The 18,809-nt window shown below is 42.5% G+C and overlaps 1 protein-coding gene across 2 annotated transcripts in view; it reads right to left on the bottom strand.

Moving 5' to 3' along the window:
* The window catches only part of ATVPS33 (Sec1/munc18-like (SM) proteins superfamily), a 457,978-nt gene that overhangs the window by 163,039 nt on the left and 276,130 nt on the right, over positions 1 to 18,809 (bottom strand). The gene's annotated exons all lie outside the window — the stretch shown is intronic.

Here is an 18,809-nt window from a genome sequence, read left to right as displayed (position 1 = left end):
AGATGACAGTGGTTCTACATATGTTGTGGTGATGTTTGCCTTATGTGGAGGAGACGACATCGTGGATGATGATGATCTTGGTGGAGAGCTACCGAGATGGTATGTTGTCGAGGACGACAACGATTTCAGGTGGAGGAGAATGTAAGGCCTCCGAGAGGTGAACGACGGGCGCCGGGCGGGCGATCGTGCACGGACGCGGGCGGGCGCGCGGGCGTGCTGAACGACGATTGTGCGACGGTGTGCGGTCACCTTATATGCGACGAACGGGCAGACTTATGCGACAAAGGTTGGAGCATGTGCGAGTCACTTATGGAAAATGTTATTGTATATATATGCGTTGGAGGATTGGCTTGCAAGCCGACTTGCAAGTGCTGTCTAATGGAGATGTTGTTACGATTTGGGGGTCGGCCTTATGGCTGTACACACCCTTTGAAAACGCAATGGCTTGTGTATATATATGGGGAGCGCAAGGCTCATTCGAACAACACATCTTCGCACTTCTAAATCAACGCATAAGGGGTAAAAATTGCGAAGGGTAAAAGAGGATACGCATACCTCATGCGTAGTCCATCTAGAGTGCAGTTTTGATATTTTTATGCCGGTTTGAGGAGGTTCGGGTGTGCGGTTTTATGCAAGATTTGGTAGGGAGGTTGAGTGGCTCGGGTGAGCACTCCTTCTTATGCAAAGGTGCATGAAATGTTGTAAAAGGCAGGTGGCCTGTCTTTTGTAAAAATTCGTTAAGTGTGAGACTTGGTTCGGCCAAGACACACTTGTTGTAAAATCTGATATTCTTGATATAATAAAATTGTCGGGCAGACTTTCTGGGAGTTGCCCCTCCCTTTGTACTTGATTATTGTTGATGTTCTCGGTTTATTGTTCATGGTTAATAATTGAGAATGGTCTTCATTAAAGTATAAAGGATAATGCTTCTACTTGGTTATAAAACACAAACTAAGTATGTTAATGTTGAAGTAGGCGTAGTCCACGGGTGTTAGTATTGTTAAAAAGAAAGCGCCCGGTGGTGCCGCACCTCGCTACAAGCGGTTGGAAGATCATCGCAGGTGTAGGGGCGTGACACCATTAGTTGGACTTCCTGATGAAACTCTTGCTTCCTTTCTAAATCGATGAATCCTTTGAGGATCTTTCATATCCTCAACTGGCAAATGTTTCTTTATTGACTATTCTATGATGATCCCAGTCAATGATGACCTCTACTTCTTTCTATAAGTATCACTTGAGGTTTCAATGAGGTTTCCAAGAGCTCTCATTCTTTGTAAACAGTAGAATTTATTCCAGACATTCTTTCTGCTTCCCATGTCACGAGCTCTTACTTCTAATGCTTCTATCACGATGTTATTTTCTAATCTGATGCATCCTATCTTATTTACATTGCTTCCTATCTATAAATTACAAGTGAAAAGTACCTTCTAGTGAAGAAGATCATCTCAGTCATAGTAGAGATCTTTTTTCTTCTTCCTTCTTAAGCTTCTTTGTCTCAGGTTCTTTCACTTCCTTAGTAATATGGGCTTCTTCCCTGTCCCTCTTGCGTTTAGGACAATCTCTTCTATAGTGCCCAAGTTTCTGACAACCATAGCATCTTTCCTTAGTCATGTTCTTTTTCTTTGGAGGACCAAACTTTCCAAATTTCCCTTTTCTTATTGTCACTGATTGATCCCTTGATCTTTTGTTACTTTCTTTCTTCAACCTGTCTTCTTCTGCCTTGCAGAGAGACCATAATTTGATGAATGGGATAGCTTCCTCTTCCCTAATAGATATGAGGTTACCTTGCTCATCAGTCAATGCATTTAGAATAATGGAGATCATTTCGTTATCGGATACAATCTCTCCTAGATCCTGCAATTGATCTTTTTGAGATGCCTTTGAGAGGCATGACGATATCCCTACATCCTTTGATACCTTCAATTTATAAAGATCAAATCTAAGTGATATGATCTTTTCTATCGTGATTTTAGAGAAAATTTCTGCCAACTTATCATATATTTCTTTAGATGTCTTGATCTGATATTCACCCTATGAGTGACATCAGTTGAAGATTTATTAAACAAAGGTATTACAGACTCATGTATTGGTGTGTACTCTGTGTTATTGAAGCAACGGATCGATCAAATTGCCAATACACAGACAATTTAAATGGAAAGACGGCAGAGAAATACAGTAAGCAAACACAAAGACACAAGAAATTAATAAGGAGTTCACCCTATTCTCCAGGGCTACATCTCCAGTCCACCTTTCAGTGGTGGCCTTATTTTATTGTGTCTTTAAGCAGAGAATTACAATACAGGGACTCAATATGAGTTCTCCTAAAGCAGATTTGCTTGGCAGGGTGGTTCTCGGATTCCCCAAGCCACTTGAGTACACAGACTTCTTTTGGCTACCAGCTATGTGACCTTCTGGTCTACAGTGGAAAGAGCCTAATGTGGTGCTCAGTCCAGACAGATCCTCTATGGGATGGCATGAATCTTCAAGCTCTCTGGTGCTCGATGCTGCCTTTGGTCAACTCGGCCCTCTGTCTCCTTCTGCTTTTGTTATACTCTCTTCTTTCTCTGGTTTTTGTCTCTCTGTGTTCAGTCCTCTTCTGAAGGTTCACTGTTCCACTTCTCTGTCTCTCGACTGACTCTGTATTCTGTCTCTATTCATGGCCTTTAGGCCATCCGTTCCAAGACTGTTTGTTTCCTCTTCCGCCTCTATTGATTTGTCGTCTGCAGCTGCACTTGGAGTTCCCTGTTCGACGTCATCATCAGCGCTCAGGGAGTGGCCACATGTTCTCCTCTAAACGGCGCCAGCCTACTTCGTTGGTTCGTTTCTTCAGTTACGTCATGGATGAGTTCTTCCTCCACCATGGCGGTCAAACGAATTTCAAACCCCTTCTAAAACGCGGCTCATTCCTTCGTCGATTCCGCTTCCTCCATCGAGCGCGATCTCAGCCGTCTAATCTGGGGCCTCCAGATTCGACGCCATATGCACATTTCGTGCGGTTGACTTGCTCAACCGTTAGCGCGCGATCAACGACGGTTTTCTCTCACCTTCGCTTGCCACGCATCGATCGATGAATGGAATCGCTCCGTTCTCGTCCAAAACCTCTTATCATTTGAGGGCGCCCCGATCAATACGGCTGGTTTTCCAGAGCGCGGGTCCCGCCTTCGTACTTTTAGCGCTTTTGCTTTTTCTGCCCCCCGGTTCTCCAGCTCCCCCATGCGTCTGAGTGCTCGAGCTTTTCCATTATGGCCCTGTTCGCCCAGCGATACGCTAATCGCGCATCAAAAATCACCTCCTTTTCTCGATCCGGGGCTCCCAGGGGCTACTTTGACCTCCCGTGCAGTCTCCACGGGCCTCAGTTAGCACGCTTTGACCAAGGTCCTTATCGTTCCACACTGGCTGCCATTGCCACTGGTTCAGGGTGTTTTTGATCGTTGTTTTAGATTCTTTAGAGATTTGTCCCGACCTAATACAGTCATGCTTTTTTGACAGTTCTTTATGGATCTAATTCGGATCATGGCCTTCCCACTGAAAAAGCTTTTGGACCACCAAAAGTTGGTTTTCAAGCATCGACTAAGTGAGGGTATTGCTTTCCCACTTGTCCAATCTCAATCCACTTTGCACTGCTTGGCTTCGAACCTTTGAGCCCAATCCTGAGGTACTCAGCATCTCCCCTGTGCATTGTCCTTACCTTCCTGTCCAGCACTGTGTCTTCCTGCAATTCATTAAGATATTTAGGTAGCAAGTCATCAATAGAAGGCAATTGACTCTGCTCTTCAGGGTCCTCAATCATTAAAGGTTCAAACAATCTCAAGCAATCTGCATTTACAACTGAGTAGATGTGCATGTAAGCTAGCAAATCAAGGCGAAAAGCATTTTCACCAATCTTCTCAAGTATCCTAAAGGGTCCATACTTGATAGGCTTTAGCTTTTTACCTTCACCTTGCATCCTGTCCTTGCTGATATACAGCCAGACTTGGTCTCCAACTTGAAAACTATGCTCCATCCGATGCTTATCATGCCTAGCCTTGTACTTGGCTTGGCTCTTTTCCAGTTGTTCCTGTACTGCCTGGTGGATCTCCTGGATCTGTTCAATGAACCTAGTTGCCTTGTCCACATCATTGTGTCCATCAACCATGGTATCTTTACCAAAGACAAAATCCAAAGGAGACCTTGGTGTGAAACCAAAACAGGTCTCAAAAGGAGATCTCTATGTAGAAGAGTGTTTGGCTCTGTTGTAAGCATGCTGCACATAACACAAGTGTTCATCCCAAAGCTTAAGATGTTTGTTGCAATAACCTCTCAGTAACTAGATCACTGTCATGTTTACTACTTCTGTCTGGCCATCTTTTTGTGGATGAAAAGCTATGCTTTTCTTCAATTTAGTGTCCATCAGTTCCCATAGACTAGACCAAAACTTCCCCACAAATCGGGTGTCTCGATCAGATACAATGGAAGTGGGCAATCCAAAATGAACCCATACATGTTCAAAGAACAATTTCGCAGTCTGTTCAGTTGTAATATGTTTACTACAAGGTATCAAAATACACATTTTGCTGAACCTATCCACAACAACATATAGATAATCATGACCTTTCCTAGATTTAGGCAATCCTCCAACAAAATCCATGGAAACACTTTCCCAAGGGTGAGAAGGAACTGGCAATGGAGTGTACAAGCCTAGTTTTTTGTTACTGGGCTTGCTTTTAGCACACATAACACACCCTCTTACATATCTAGAAACTGCCTCATTCATTTTCGGCCAATAGCAGAACCTTTGCAGCTGTGCAATTGTTTTACTTACCCCAAAGTGACCTGATACCAGAGAAGTGTGTGCTTCCCTAATTATTTTTATCATCTCAGTTTGTGGAATGCAGAGTTTCCCACAATGATATAAGAGTCGGTCCTTCACATGATAGTCCAATTCTTCTACTCTTTTGCCTTGACTCAAAGTTGCATATACATCTTTAAAGTCCATATCTTGAGCATATTGTATTATGCTTAAGTATGGTAGATGCATTTATAATGGGTCTAGATAACATGTCTGCAACCTTATTATGTATGCCCTTTTTCTATCTGATGACTAAATGAAACTGTTGTAGAAACCCCATCCATCTGTTATGTCTCGATTGCTGCAACTTAGTTTGGGAGTGTAGATATTGAAATGGTTGATGATCAGTATGTATTACTATCTCTTTTCCCATTAGGTAATGTTTCCACTTTTTCACACTCTAAACTAATGCATACAATTCTTTATCATATGTAGGATACTTAACTACTGTAGGGTTAAAAGTCTCAGAATGATAACATATAGGTTTACCGTGTTGTGTTGCTCCCATGGCATAGTCACTGGCATCAGTTTGGATCTCAAATGGTTTTTGTAGATTTGGCAGTGCTAGTACAGGTGTTGTACTAATCTTTTCTTTCAAGGTGTCGAAGGCTTTCTGATGTTTGCCTCCCCACTAAAACACCTTATTCAATCTTGTTAAAGCATGTAAGGGAGCTGCAATCGAGGAGAAGTTAGAAATGAACTTCCTCCAATATTGTGCTGCTCCTAAGAAGCTTCTCACTTCTGTAGCAGACCTGGGTTTAGGCCAGTTCACAATGACTGCCACTTTAGAGGGATCTATTTTCAATTCACCTCCCCCTACTATATGACCCACGCAGTTTAGAGATGTTTTGCCAAATTCACATTTTGAGAGTTTAACATAAAATTTTTCTCTTTTCAAAACATCTAATGTCTGCTTAACATGTTTTAAATGTTCTTCCCACGTTTTACTAAAAATCAGAATGTCATCCAGATACACAATAACAAAATCATCAAGAAAAGGTCTGAGTACATCATTCATTAATCTCATGAAAGTAGCAGGAGCATTAGTTAAGCCAAAAGGCATAACCAGCCATTCATACAATCCCTGCTTTGTTTTGAAAGCAGTCTTCCATGCATCTTGCTCTGCAACTCTGACCTGATGGTATCCACTGTGTAAATCCAGCTTGGTGAAATAAACAGCTTCCTTTAATTGATCTAAAAGATCATCTATGCGAGGAAGGGGATAACGATTTTTGATTGTTATCTTATTCAGTGCTCAGTAATCAATGCACATTCTCCACAAGCCATCTTTCTTTCTCACCAAAACGATTGGTGACCCACATGGTGATGTGCTAGGCCTGATGAACCCTTTCTCGAGCAACTCCTGCACCTGCTTCTTGATTTCAGCATTCTCTAAAGCAGACAACCTTTTATACTTGTGGCTGCTATAGTTGTTTCATCTCCTGAGTCTGACCCCAAATCTTTCTGAATAACTGCAACAGTCTTCTTCTTCTTGCCCTCGGACTTCTTAGGTCTCAGCTTTGGATGCAAAATCCAACAATGCTCATCATCATGCCCATCTTTTTTACAGTGAGTGCATGAAGCTTTGGCTTTCTGTGCAGTGTTAGCCTTCCTTGCTTTCCACTTCTGCTTTCTTTTCTCCTTGCTCTTGCTTACAGTGGGTTGGGATGGTCCCCCAACTTCTGGATTTCCATTCTTTCCTCTAGCTTCTAGATGAGTAGCTTGTACAGATACCTCATCTATACTAGTGGGATTAAACATGAGGATGGTATGCCTCATGTAGCTGTGTAGACCACCAATGTACTTTAAAAGAGTCTCTGGTGAGTCTAGTGAGATACCCAACATCAATGCTCTCTTTCTGGATTCTTGAGTATACCCTTGCACACTTTGCCCTTTCAACTATCGAAGAGTTTGCCAACTCATCATGGCTTGTTGCATGTAGGCCAATGGATAGAATTGCTTTTTGATTGCAGCAACAAATTAACTCCAGACAAAGATGGTCTTACCATGTCTTTTCATATCAGCTTGGGTTCTGCCTTCCCACCAAACCAAGGCAGTGCCTCCTAGGCGTAGGCTTGCCAGCGGAATCTTACTCTTGTCTGAGTCTATGTTATGTACCCTGCAATACACATCAATTTGTCTAATCCAATTGTCCAACTTTTCAGCGTTTATCTCTCCATCATATATAGGCAAATCAAATTTAACATCTAGCTTAATCAAAGATGCTTTCTTATTATGCACAAGGCTATTAGGAGGTGTGAGAAAGCTTTCCTCTTTCCCCTTTCCTTTGGAGTGGTCATGGAAGTGAGATTCATCTTCTTCTTTATCTTATTTAGAACCTGATGAATCTTCAACCTTATGCTTTCTAAAGTCTCTATACATTTCTTCTACCATAGACTTTATAGCTAGGAAACATTCTATGAATTGAGGGTCTGGCCCCACAGAACCTTCCTCTGACATTGTCTTCCAAGGATAAACTCTCCCAATTTCAGGATTAGTTTCCACCGACTCTCCTTCTCCTAATTTGAGCTTTGATCTAGTAAGCATTCACAGCTAAACCAACACAAGCTTGTCTAACCTTACAGCCTAGAGCTCTGATACCACTTGATCTGATATTCACCCTATGAGTGACATCAGTTGAAGATTTATTAAACAAAGGTATTACAGACTCATGTGCTGGTGTGTACTTTGTGTTATTGAAACAACAGATCGATCGGATTGCCAATACACGGACAATTTAAATGGAAAGACAGCAGAGAAATAAGTAAGCAAACACAAAGACACAAGAAATTAATAGAGTTCACCCTATTCTCCAGGGCTACATATCTGGTACAGCTTTCAATGGTGGCCTTATTTTATTGTGTCTTTAAGCAGAGAATTACAATACAGGGACTCAATATGATTTCTCCTGAAGCAGATTTTCTTGGCAAGGTGGTTCTCGGATTCCCCAAGCCACTTGAGTACACAGACTTCTTCTTCCTACCAGCTCTGTGACCTTCTGGTCTACAGTGGAAAGAGCCTAATGTGGTGCTCAGTCCGGACAGATCCTCTATGGGATGGCATGAATCTTCAAGCTCTCTGGTGCTCGATGTTGCCTTTAGTCAGCTCGGCCCTCTGTCTCCTTTTGCTTTTGCTATACTGTCTTCTTTCTCAAGTTTTTGTCTCTCTGTGTTCAGTCCTCCTCTCAGGGTTCACTGTTCCACTTCTCCGTCTCTCGACTGACTAGGTATTCTGTCTCTATTCATGGCCTTTAGGCCATCCGTTCCAAGACTGTTCGTTTCCTCTTCTACCTCTGTCGATTCGCCTTCTGCAACGGCGCTTGGAGTTCCCTATTCGACGTCATCATCAGCGCTCACGGAGTGGCCACATGTCCTCCTCTAAACGGCGCCAGCCTGCTTCGTTGGTCTGTTTCTTCAGTTACGTCGTGGATGAGTTCTTCCTCCACCGTGGCGGTCAAACGGATTTCAAACCTCTTCTAAAACGCAGCTCATTCCTTCGTCGATTCTGCTTCCTCGATGGGCGCGATCTCAGTCATCCGATCTGGGGCCTTCAGAACCGACGCCATACGCACGTTTCGTGCGGTTGACTTGCTCGACCGTTAGCGCGTGATCAACGGCATTTTCTCCCACCTCCGCCTGCCGCGCGTTGATCGATGAATGAAATCGCTCCGCTCTCGTCCAAAACCTCTTACCGTTTGAGGGCACCCCGATCAATACTGTCGGTTTTCAAGAGTGCGGGTCCCACCTTCTTACTTTTAGCGCTTTTGCTTTTTCCGCCCGTGGTTCTCTGACTCCCCCGTGCGTCCGAGTGCTCCGGCTTTTCCATTATGGCCCTGTTCGCCCAGCGATGCGCGATTAGCGCATCAAAAATAACCTCCTTTTCCCGATCCGGGGCTCCTAGGGGCTACTTTGACCTCCCGCGCAGTCTCCATGGGCCTCAGTCAGTGTGCTTTGACTGAGGTCCTCGTCATTCCACGCTCGCTGCCATTGCCACTGGTTCAGGGTGTTTTTGATCATTGTTTTGGATTCTTTACAAATTTGTCCCGACCTGATACAGTCATGGTTTTTTGACAGTTCTTTATGGAACCAATTCGGATCATGTCTCCAGCTTGGCTACATAGGAAATGAGAGGATCTTTGATAGACTCCTTAAGAATCTTTTGAGCCTTGAGATCCCTTTCCATGTATTTAGATAATCCTTGTTCTTCGGATGGCTTGGAGACCTTTCCATAGACATGATCAATGACTTGATTTACTTCGAGGACTATGTCTATCCTTCTTTTCCATACAAGGAAGTTTAACATCCCAACCAGCTTTTTGTTCTCCTTGAAACATGAAGTCATTTTTACTAGAATCAGGAAAATGTACTTACTTGTAAAGATAGAATCTTCAACTCGATAATGATGTTGCTTCAGATGATCCTTTCCTCAATAGAAGATTACCTTTTGATCGAACCTTCCTTTGATTTGAAGAGCTTCCACTTCTTTGGTGATGTATGAGTGATGATCTCTAAAGTGCTTCTAAGGTTTCAATCTTTCTTCCTGCTTCCTACTTGAAGATAATTTCAAGACTCTTGTTGGTGTAGATTTCTTCGATCTAGGGTTTGAGTAGATCTAGATTTCTTGCTTGGTGTTCTTTGACTTGCTTTGATACTTCTTTGAAGCTCGATTCTTGTGTGTCAACTTGCTTTGAATGCCTCTTCCTAAATTAAGTACCTAAGCTCTGATACCATGTTGAAAGATTTCTCTGCTTGATAATTGCTTGTGATATACTTTTACTTCTTAGCTTATAGTCTTTTCTTTGTTATGTTACTATTGTGTTCTTTTCATCAAGACAATTACCAATATGCACAATAAAAGACAAGTGACACAGTATGTAGACTTGTCAGTCAAGGCCAAAACCTCTCACCTCTTGAGAGGAAAACCCGACCAAAATTCTTCTTCTAGATCTTCAATTAATGAGTACCAAGACCATGACATGGACCCTTGACTATAGTATCCTCTCAAGAACCTTGTCACTAACCTTGATGCTCTACCTCTTCCCTTTCTTCTTGATCTCGAACTGCTCTCCTCGGCTGCTTCTAGAATAACTCGGTCTCTATCCTTTACAATGCTTCTTTTCGACTTCCACTAAAGAATCTCAATCTCTAGTCTCCACACTACTCTTCTCACCTATCTCTAGAGAATCTCGACGTCTAGATCAAAAACCCTAGCCTCTATACTGCTTCGATCTTCACTTGATGCCTTCAGTCCTTCTTCTTTTGTACCCAAGACAAATACCCCAGAAGAATTCTTCCTTCGCTGACCCTAGAAGAAACCCTCCTTCGCAATACCCAGAAGAATCTCTCTCCTTTGCAACACCAAGAAGAATCCCTCCTTCGCAATACCCAGAAGAATCTCTCTCCTTTGCAACACCAAGAAGAATCCCTCCTTCACAATATCCAGAAGAATCCTTCTTCGCTATACTTCCTTCGCACTTCTACTGCTAGACTCTACTTCACACTTCTTCCTTGATCGAATGCTTGTCGAGTTTCTTACCTTTAAGTGATGCCGAGTGTGGCTATATATACACCTCCACACATGTCCTTTAGGCTGACATGATCCCTAGAGGCTAGGTTGACTTCTTCCAGCATGTTCTTTCATCGTTGTAGACCAACTTGAAGAGGATAAGTGACAAGGTCTTGGAGGATACTTTACATAGACAATATTGAGCTTTTACAAAATGTAACATGACTTCATTCCATGACAACGACTATCATTTCATGACTAGATGACAAATAATACCTAAAGACTCTCAATGGGACTCTTGACTCAAAAACAAAATCCTTGCTCATGAAACCCATGAAGCAAGTCAATATAGTAAATTTATTTTTCTTCTTTACATATTATTACATAAAATCATAATTACATGTAATTATGAAGACCGAACCTAGTTACACTTTTCAACAGGTTGTTTGGAGAATCTTTTACCCTTTAGTCCCTTTTATTTGAGGTTAGGCAACGTGCACCACTTGTGGTGAATGAATCTGAATAATACAGGTTTGAAGAGTAGAGGAGGGTTCCATCGCTTTCCAAGTAGTACATCTAACGATTTTAGACAAATAGCAAGGGTGAGTTACATCCTAAGATGGCCTCTTATGGAAAGCACTTCATGGAGGTGACTGGCAATCTCATTTTTCAACCCTCATACATGTATTTGACATTGATGCATGCTATTTAAAGACCCCTAGGCTACTTTAGAGTGGGTTCACATAGACTACGGGTGGAGGCAAAGCACCAACTCAGTCGTTCAAACAGAATTTGCTAATTATGGCATCATCAAGACATCAAGATAGAGGAGCAATTCATCTTTCCATACCCCATTTCAAGTTTCAACAACTCGTGGGACAATATAAGTCCATGCAACAATCCCATATTCCATGGCAAACATACTACTCAACCTACTTTAAGTTCAATAAAAAGATCAGTATCTGTTGTTTTGTACGTTGAACAGATAAAAACTTATTGCATGGATTCAAATTCTTGATGAACAAATGACAACAAAGAAGATTATTTTTTGATTTATTATTTTAATTTTTTAATTCTAACCTATCACAGGACACGTCCTTAGGGGTCCTACGTCTCGTATTTCACATGTCGAACATTACATGACACATAAAACGTGTCCGACATGTTTTTCAACGTGTCCTAAAATCAAGACACGTGTTTGGGTCATGTCGAACATGTGCCCTAATGTGTCCTGATTTTCGGACATATGTCCCACTAAAATCCCAAACTAAAAAGTGTCGCGTCTTGATTTTTTTTTCCTTTTTTCTATCAATTTCGTGTACGTTCATGAGGTGTTAGCCAAGATGGATCTTAATGACCCAATGCTAGAGATAGTGACTTTTAGTGATGAGTCTCTTGAGGTGTCATCATCAACACCAACAAATGCAGCGAGAGATCTTGGATTGCACATAGAGGGGGAGGATGTAGCAAAGTCAGATGGTAGTGTTAGTGATGGTGATTATGACATGGAGGAGGACCTGGTCTATTCATAGAGTCGCGACTAGTGAGTCATGACCAGTACCACTGACGAGCTATGATATTTCTAACTATTTTGTATCTACTCTATTGCGTATTTTCCAGTGGCATTCCCTTGGTATCAATGCAACACATTTTGATTTTGATGACTTAATGAAAAATCTGCAATTTATGGTTTTAATATCTAAATTCTACTTCTAAATTTCTATTTTTATTTTATCAATCATGACATTTATAAATTTCTAGTTTCTTATGTGCTTGAACAATTGTTAATAACAATGTTTGTTAAAATTGGCAACTAGGGCCAAACTCTATGTGGGTCATCTTATTTATGGTAGCTGATATTTTTCCTAGATTCCTCCTATCGAGAAGTGTAGGATTGATCTAAAGATCATCCGACTCCGACAAGTATTTATGGAGATATGAATTTATTTGTATTTACTTGACAAATTGTCAAGGTCGGCGCGCAGCTAAATGTGTGGCACACATGCCCAGCAAATCATATAAGTACAACTAAGGTTGATTCATTATCAACTCATCTCATCTCACTCATTCTTCTCTCTCTCTCCTTAGCTTTGGGTTACACAAGGAGCAGCTCACATGTGGGAAAAAGGAAGACGCAGTAGGGCAAGGAAGACACAAAAAGAAGGACGCAGAAGCTGCAGGTCATATATTTGACCAGCGTTGACCAAGTGTCGACCATTCAGGAGTGTGGTTTTGGTGTGGCTGCCTCTCCTAGGCAAGCCGCAGATTTTGGCATGCAAACCGAGGCAATCTAACCTCTAGTTTGACCAGCGTTCACTACCCTAGTTTGGGGCAGCAGGTTGACTTCAGTCAACAGCAGTTTGACTTTGTTTTTGGAGTTGTTTATAGGCTGCTTCTTCAGGCTGTTCAAGGACTAGATCACTGGGAAATTGACCAAGCATATTGGAGATCAATTTCATCTCGTTTGACTAAGTTTCACTTTGCTCATCTAAGGTTTGTTGCTGCTGATATAAAATTACAGAATTTTGATTTTGTACTATTTCTCTCTATTGAACTATTGAAGATAAAAGAAGATTTGATCAAAGGGTTTCCCCGCATTAGGATCTGTCCCTGGCTAGCCGCCACATCTTGTGTCTCTTGTCTTGGCTTGTTTTTTGTTGATCGTTTAATGTTCTATCTACACTTTACTTAATGTATATGTGATTGCTAATCAATGGCTAATAAGAAGAAAAGAAGTAAACTGCTCTAAGCATAGAACATACCATAATTTAACATGGTATTAGAGCTAAGGTGAAGACAAAGCCCAAGCAAGAGCAAGAACAAGAGCAATCACCAAAGGTTGGCAAGGCTATCCTAAAAACTTCATGGGGTCCTCGAGAAGTCTGACTATCACGAATGGAAGATGTCTCTCGATCTGACTTTAGAAGATCAGGAAGAGGTGGACCATGTGAGAGGCAATATTGTTGCACCTCCATCAAATGCATCCACTGCTACCAAAAGCAAGTGGACCAAGGGAGAAGTCAAAGCAAAGAAGTTCATCCGGGACTCTATTGACAAGCACCTGGTGGCCTATGTTTCTGAGCTGACCACCTCCAAGGAAATCTATAATAGACTGGTCAGTTTATTTAAAGTTAATGATGCAAATCAAGTTTTGTTCCTTAGAAATAAGCTGAAGGAAATTAAGAAGGGCAAAGATGAGAGTATGCAAGCATATTTCTTAAGGATCACCAAGATCAAGAATAATCTCCTATCTATTGGGGAAGTAATTCCTGACAGGGAAATGACTATCACAACTCTTGGAGGACTGCCACCTGAATGGTATATATTCAGGACTACTCTTCTCAACAATAATGTCATCCCAAGATTTGAGGAATTGATGGCTAGATGTATTCAAGAAGAAACAAGGATGTAAGAGCAAGAAATGCCCACACTTAATGGCAATCCCTCTGCCTTTTCTTCTCATGCTAAAAGAAGAAACAATTCTAGGGTTAAATCCAAAGGAAAGGCTGGACCGAAGGGTGGAAGAAAAGGACGATGTTACAATTGCAACAAAATGGGCCACGGAGTGCCCTGATAAAAGGGACTCAGACCATGACAATGACCAAAATCACTCTCAAGGCAATCAAAGCAATGGCAGGTCCAATGGAAGAGGTAAAAGAAATGTCAGAAATCAAGGAAGAGGACAACCCTTCAAGAAGGCAAGAAACTCCAGGTATGAATCTAATGTTGTTAACAATAAGCAAGATGAGTATTGTCTACCAGCGGCCCTCTCTACTACTGCTCCCTCGGACTTGCTGGTAAATTGGCTTATTGATAATGGTGCCTCAAGGCACTTCACTGGTTACAAAGAAGCTCTCTCTAATCTGATAGAGAAGGAGACCAACCTGGAAATTGTTCTTGGGGACAACGCAAAATATCCTGTGAAAGGCATAGGGAATATCACTCTTCAATTGAATCAGGGTAATAAAATTCATTTGCAAGAAGTCATATATGTACCGGATCTCAAAAAGGACCTGGTGTCCATTTCAGCAATGGAAGACAAAAGCTACAAGGTGACCTTCATCGATGGCAAGGTACATGTATGGAAAAAGAATTTTAAAGAAGCTTTCACTATTGGGTTTCGAGTCGATTCATTATATCAAGTCAGAGGAAGTCCACTAGGTGTCATGAGTTGTGACACATCACTTCCGAATTATGGCATCGGAGGTCTACTCACCTTCATTATAACGCTCTACCCAATGCAAGACAAATGGTGACAGGGATGCCCGAGTTCCGAGTATAGCAAGAAGGTGTATGTCCTGGATGTGCCGAAGGGAAGCTCAAAAGGGACCATTCCCCTCAAGCCAAAGCAAAAACTCTGATATATTGCAGTTGGTTCACTCAGGCATATCTGGTATGACGTCTGTGAACTCCTTCGAAGGATATTTATATTACCTCACTTTACAGATGATTATTCTCACAAGACTTGGATATACTTCTTAAAAAAGAAGGATGAAGTGTTCACTTGGTTTCGTCACTTCAAAGCCTTGATCGAGCATCAAACCGAAAAGAAGATCCAAATCTTAAGGATTGATAATGGGACTGAGTATGAATCAAATGAGTTCCATGACTTTTGCAAAGAGGCTGGCATTAAGAGGGAGACTACAACACCATATACTCCTGAGCAGAAGGGTGTAGCAGAAAGGAAGAATCGCAAGATTGTGGAAGTTGTCTGTGCTATGCTCCATGATCAAAGACTTCCGAAGTTTCTATGGGCCGAAGCTGCAAATACCGCCGTATATGTGCAAAACCGATGCCCTCATCAAGCATTAGGTTCCAAGACTCCCGAAGAGATGTTCACCGGTAAAAAATCTGACGTATCTCATTTTAGAATTTTTCGAAGTCCTATATATTTTCATGTGTTGAAGGAGAAAAGGAATAAATTGGGTGCATCCAGAAAGAAAGGAATCTTCGTGGGCTATAGCGAAAATACTAAGGGCTATAGAATCTATGTGGCTGGTCAAAGGGAAATCAAGATTAGCCATGATGTCACCTTTGATGAAAATATGGCTCTTAGCAAAGTTGACAATCTTCCTACTCAAAGGGGATCTAAAGACGCTGACATTGGGGAACCGAAGGAAAAGGAAGATGAGACGATGCCCGATGTGGAAGAACCTATGGATCATCTTGATCCCCCTCCGCAAGAGCCTTCCTCTTCTAGGAAAAGGCCTTCATGACTTAGGGGGACACATGATGATGCTAAAGGACACATTGCACCCAAAGGGACTTTCTGGGAAAGTAAGAAGTCGGCCAGGTATCAGGGATACTTGACCATCATGAGCACGATCATCCAAAATGAGCCTTCATCATTTGCAGAAGTTGTCAAGCATCAAGTATGGAAGGATGAATGACTAAGGAATATATGTCCATCATGAAAAACGATATCCGAGATGTGGTCTCCAGACCCCAAGACAAAGCAGTTGTCACTTCGAAATGGCTTTACAAGATAAAGCATGTAGTTGATGGAAGTGTTGAAAAGTATAAGGCTCGTTTTGTCGCTCGCGGCTTCTCTCAGAAGGAAGATATAGACTATGACGAGATATTTGCACCTGTTGCCCGATATATCACCATCAGCTCGATCATAGCCCTTGCTACTTCGCAAGGATGGAACCTACATCAAATGGATGTCAAGATCGTGTTCTTGCATGGTTCGATCAAAGAGGAAGTCTATGTGGAACAACCCGAAGGATTTGAGATTCATGATCAGGAATCTCACGTATGCAGGTTGAAGAAAGCCCTCTATGGGCTGAAGTAGGCACCCCGAGCATGGTATGAGAGGATCGATAGCTACCTGATGAAGCTAGGATTCACTAGGAGTGAAGCCGACCCTAACCTTTACTTTAAGGTTGAAGATGACAAACCTCTCATAATGGTGTTGTACGTTGATGACCTCTTTCTAACAGGTGCAGACCCTCTCATTCACAAATGTAAGAGGGAGTTGGCTTTTGAGTTTGAGATGAAGGACCTAGGACTGATGCACTATTTCCTAGGACTGGAAGTGTGGCAGAAACCAGGGGAGATTTTCCTATCTCAAGGAAAATATGTGGTGAAGATATTGGAAAGGTTCGGTATGGTAGACTGCAAGCTCGTGACTACCCTAATGGAGCTTGACTTCAAGAAGTTAAGCGGATGGAGCTTGACTTCAAGAAGTTAAGCGGATGGAGCTTGACTTCAAGAAGTTAAGCGGTAGTGCTGTCGAACCTGTTTTACGGAATGCTACTGAGTATCGTTAACTCATCGGAGCATTAATGTTCTTGGTGAACTCACGTCCAGATATATGCTTTGCAGTCAACACGTTGAGTCAACATATGGTTGAGCCTCACCACACACATTGGATTGGTGCCAAGAATCTATTGAGATATCCATGTGGCACAATCACACATGGTTTGAGATACACTGCCAAAGATGTGAGACTACATGGATATATCGATGTTGATTGGGCAGGCAATGTGGTGGACCGAAAGAGCACTTCCGGGTGTTGTTTCTCTTTGGGATCTGCCTCGATATCCTGGATGAGCAAGAAGCAAAGGTCGATGGCTTTGAGCACTGCCGAGGCAGAATACATTGCTGCTAGTATGGCCTCTTGTGAGGCAGTCTGGTTGCGGAAGCTCTTCAATGAGCTGTTTGGATTCACACTAGATACTATTGTGATCCTGTGTGACAACTAGAGCGGGATTCGTTTATCAGAGAACCCCGTATTTCATGATCGCTCCAAGCACATTGATATCAAGTACCACTATATCCGGGATATGGTATAGCGGGGAGCAACAAGGCTCCAACATATCGGTACAGATGAACAGGTTACCGACATTTTGACAAAGCCCCTAGGAAAGGTCAAATTCTTGACTTTCCGAGAACGACTTGGTGTCGTTGAGAGACCCTCTTATGAAGGTTGTGTATGATGCATATATTGAGCTCTGGGAGCTCCAGGGGGGCGCGAGGTACTTCTTGGAGCGACATGCGACCACAGGGTGACTCACCATCCCCTGGTGGTGCGCTATGTACAAGGTGAAAGGTTCAACCTTCCCCTGTGACACCCCGTGGCGACTGTGGGACAGGATGATTAGTTCTCCTGTGGGCCAGGATGATTAGTTCTCCCGTGGCGACTGTGGGACAGGATGATTAGTTCTCCTGTGGGCCAGGATGATTAGTTCTCCCGTGGCGACTGTTGGATAGGATGATTCGTTCTCCTGTGGACAGGATGATTAGTTCTCCTGTCGAGGCATCCTACCCATGCAGTCTAGGACTCATGGGAAGTACCTCTCATCTGATCAATGAGTAGGGAAATGGGGTTAGGGACCATTAGTAGTACTATCGATGGACACATCGTTGTATCTACCATACTCCCTATGCTAGGATGACCTCCATTGATCTGGGATCAGTGAGAGTGGTTGACACACTCTGAGACTGACTTCGGGTCAGTGGAGGATGGTATGATACATCCTCGATCATCTCTTCTTCTTCATAGTTCAGAAGAGAAGAGCTAAGCAGTGCAAGGCAGTGCATTTGATGGCTAGGACAATACCGACGGTCAGACGGATTAGCAGATGGAGTTCTCCCTAGTTGAGAGGGAGTGTTTAAATTGGCAACTAGGGCCAAACTCCATGTGGGTCATCGTATTTATGGCAACTGATATTTTTCCTAGATTCCTCTTGTCGAGAGGTGTAGGATTGATCTAAAGATCATCTGATTCCGACAAGTATTTATGGAGATATGAATTTATATGTATTTACTTGACAAATTGTTAAGGTCGACCAGCAGCTAAATGTGTGGCACACATGCCCAACAAATCATATAAGTACAAGTGAGATTGATTCATTATCAACTCATCTCATCTCACTCAGTCTTCTCTCTCTCTCCTTAGCATTGGGTTACACAAGGAGCAGCTCACATGTGGGAAAAAGGAGGACACAATAGGGCAAGGAAGACACAAAAAGGAGGACGCAGAAGTTGCAGGTCATCTCGTTGACCAGCGTTGACCAAGCATTGACCATTCAGGAGTGTGGTTTTGGTGTGACTGCCTCTCCTAGGCAAGCCACAGATCTTGGCACACAAACTGAGGCAATCTGACCTCTAGTTTGACCAGCGTTGACTGCCCTAGTTTGGGGCAGTAGGTTGACTTCAGTCAACAGAAGTTGGACTGTGTTTTTGGGGTTGTTTATGGGTTTCTTATTCAGGTTGTTCGAGGACTAGATGACCAGGAAATTGACGAAGAATATTGGAGGTCAATTTCATCTCGTTTGACTAAGTTTGACTTTGTTGATCTAGGGTTTGCTACTACTACTATAAAATTACGGAATTCTGATTTTGTACTATTTCTCTCTGCTGAACTATTGAAGATAAAAGAAGATTTGATCAAAGGGTTTCCCCGCATTGGGGTTTGTCCCAGGCTAGCCGCCACATCTTGTGTCTCTTATCTTGGCTTGTTTTCCATCGA

This window comes from Pinus tabuliformis, chromosome 9 (assembly GCF_031772625.1).
Source record: "Pinus tabuliformis cultivar Carrire ecotype Pingquan chromosome 9, CPIR1, whole genome shotgun sequence".
Lineage (NCBI taxonomy): Eukaryota > Viridiplantae > Streptophyta > Pinopsida > Pinales > Pinaceae > Pinus > Pinus tabuliformis.
This window is presented reverse-complemented; position numbering and strand designations above follow the sequence as displayed.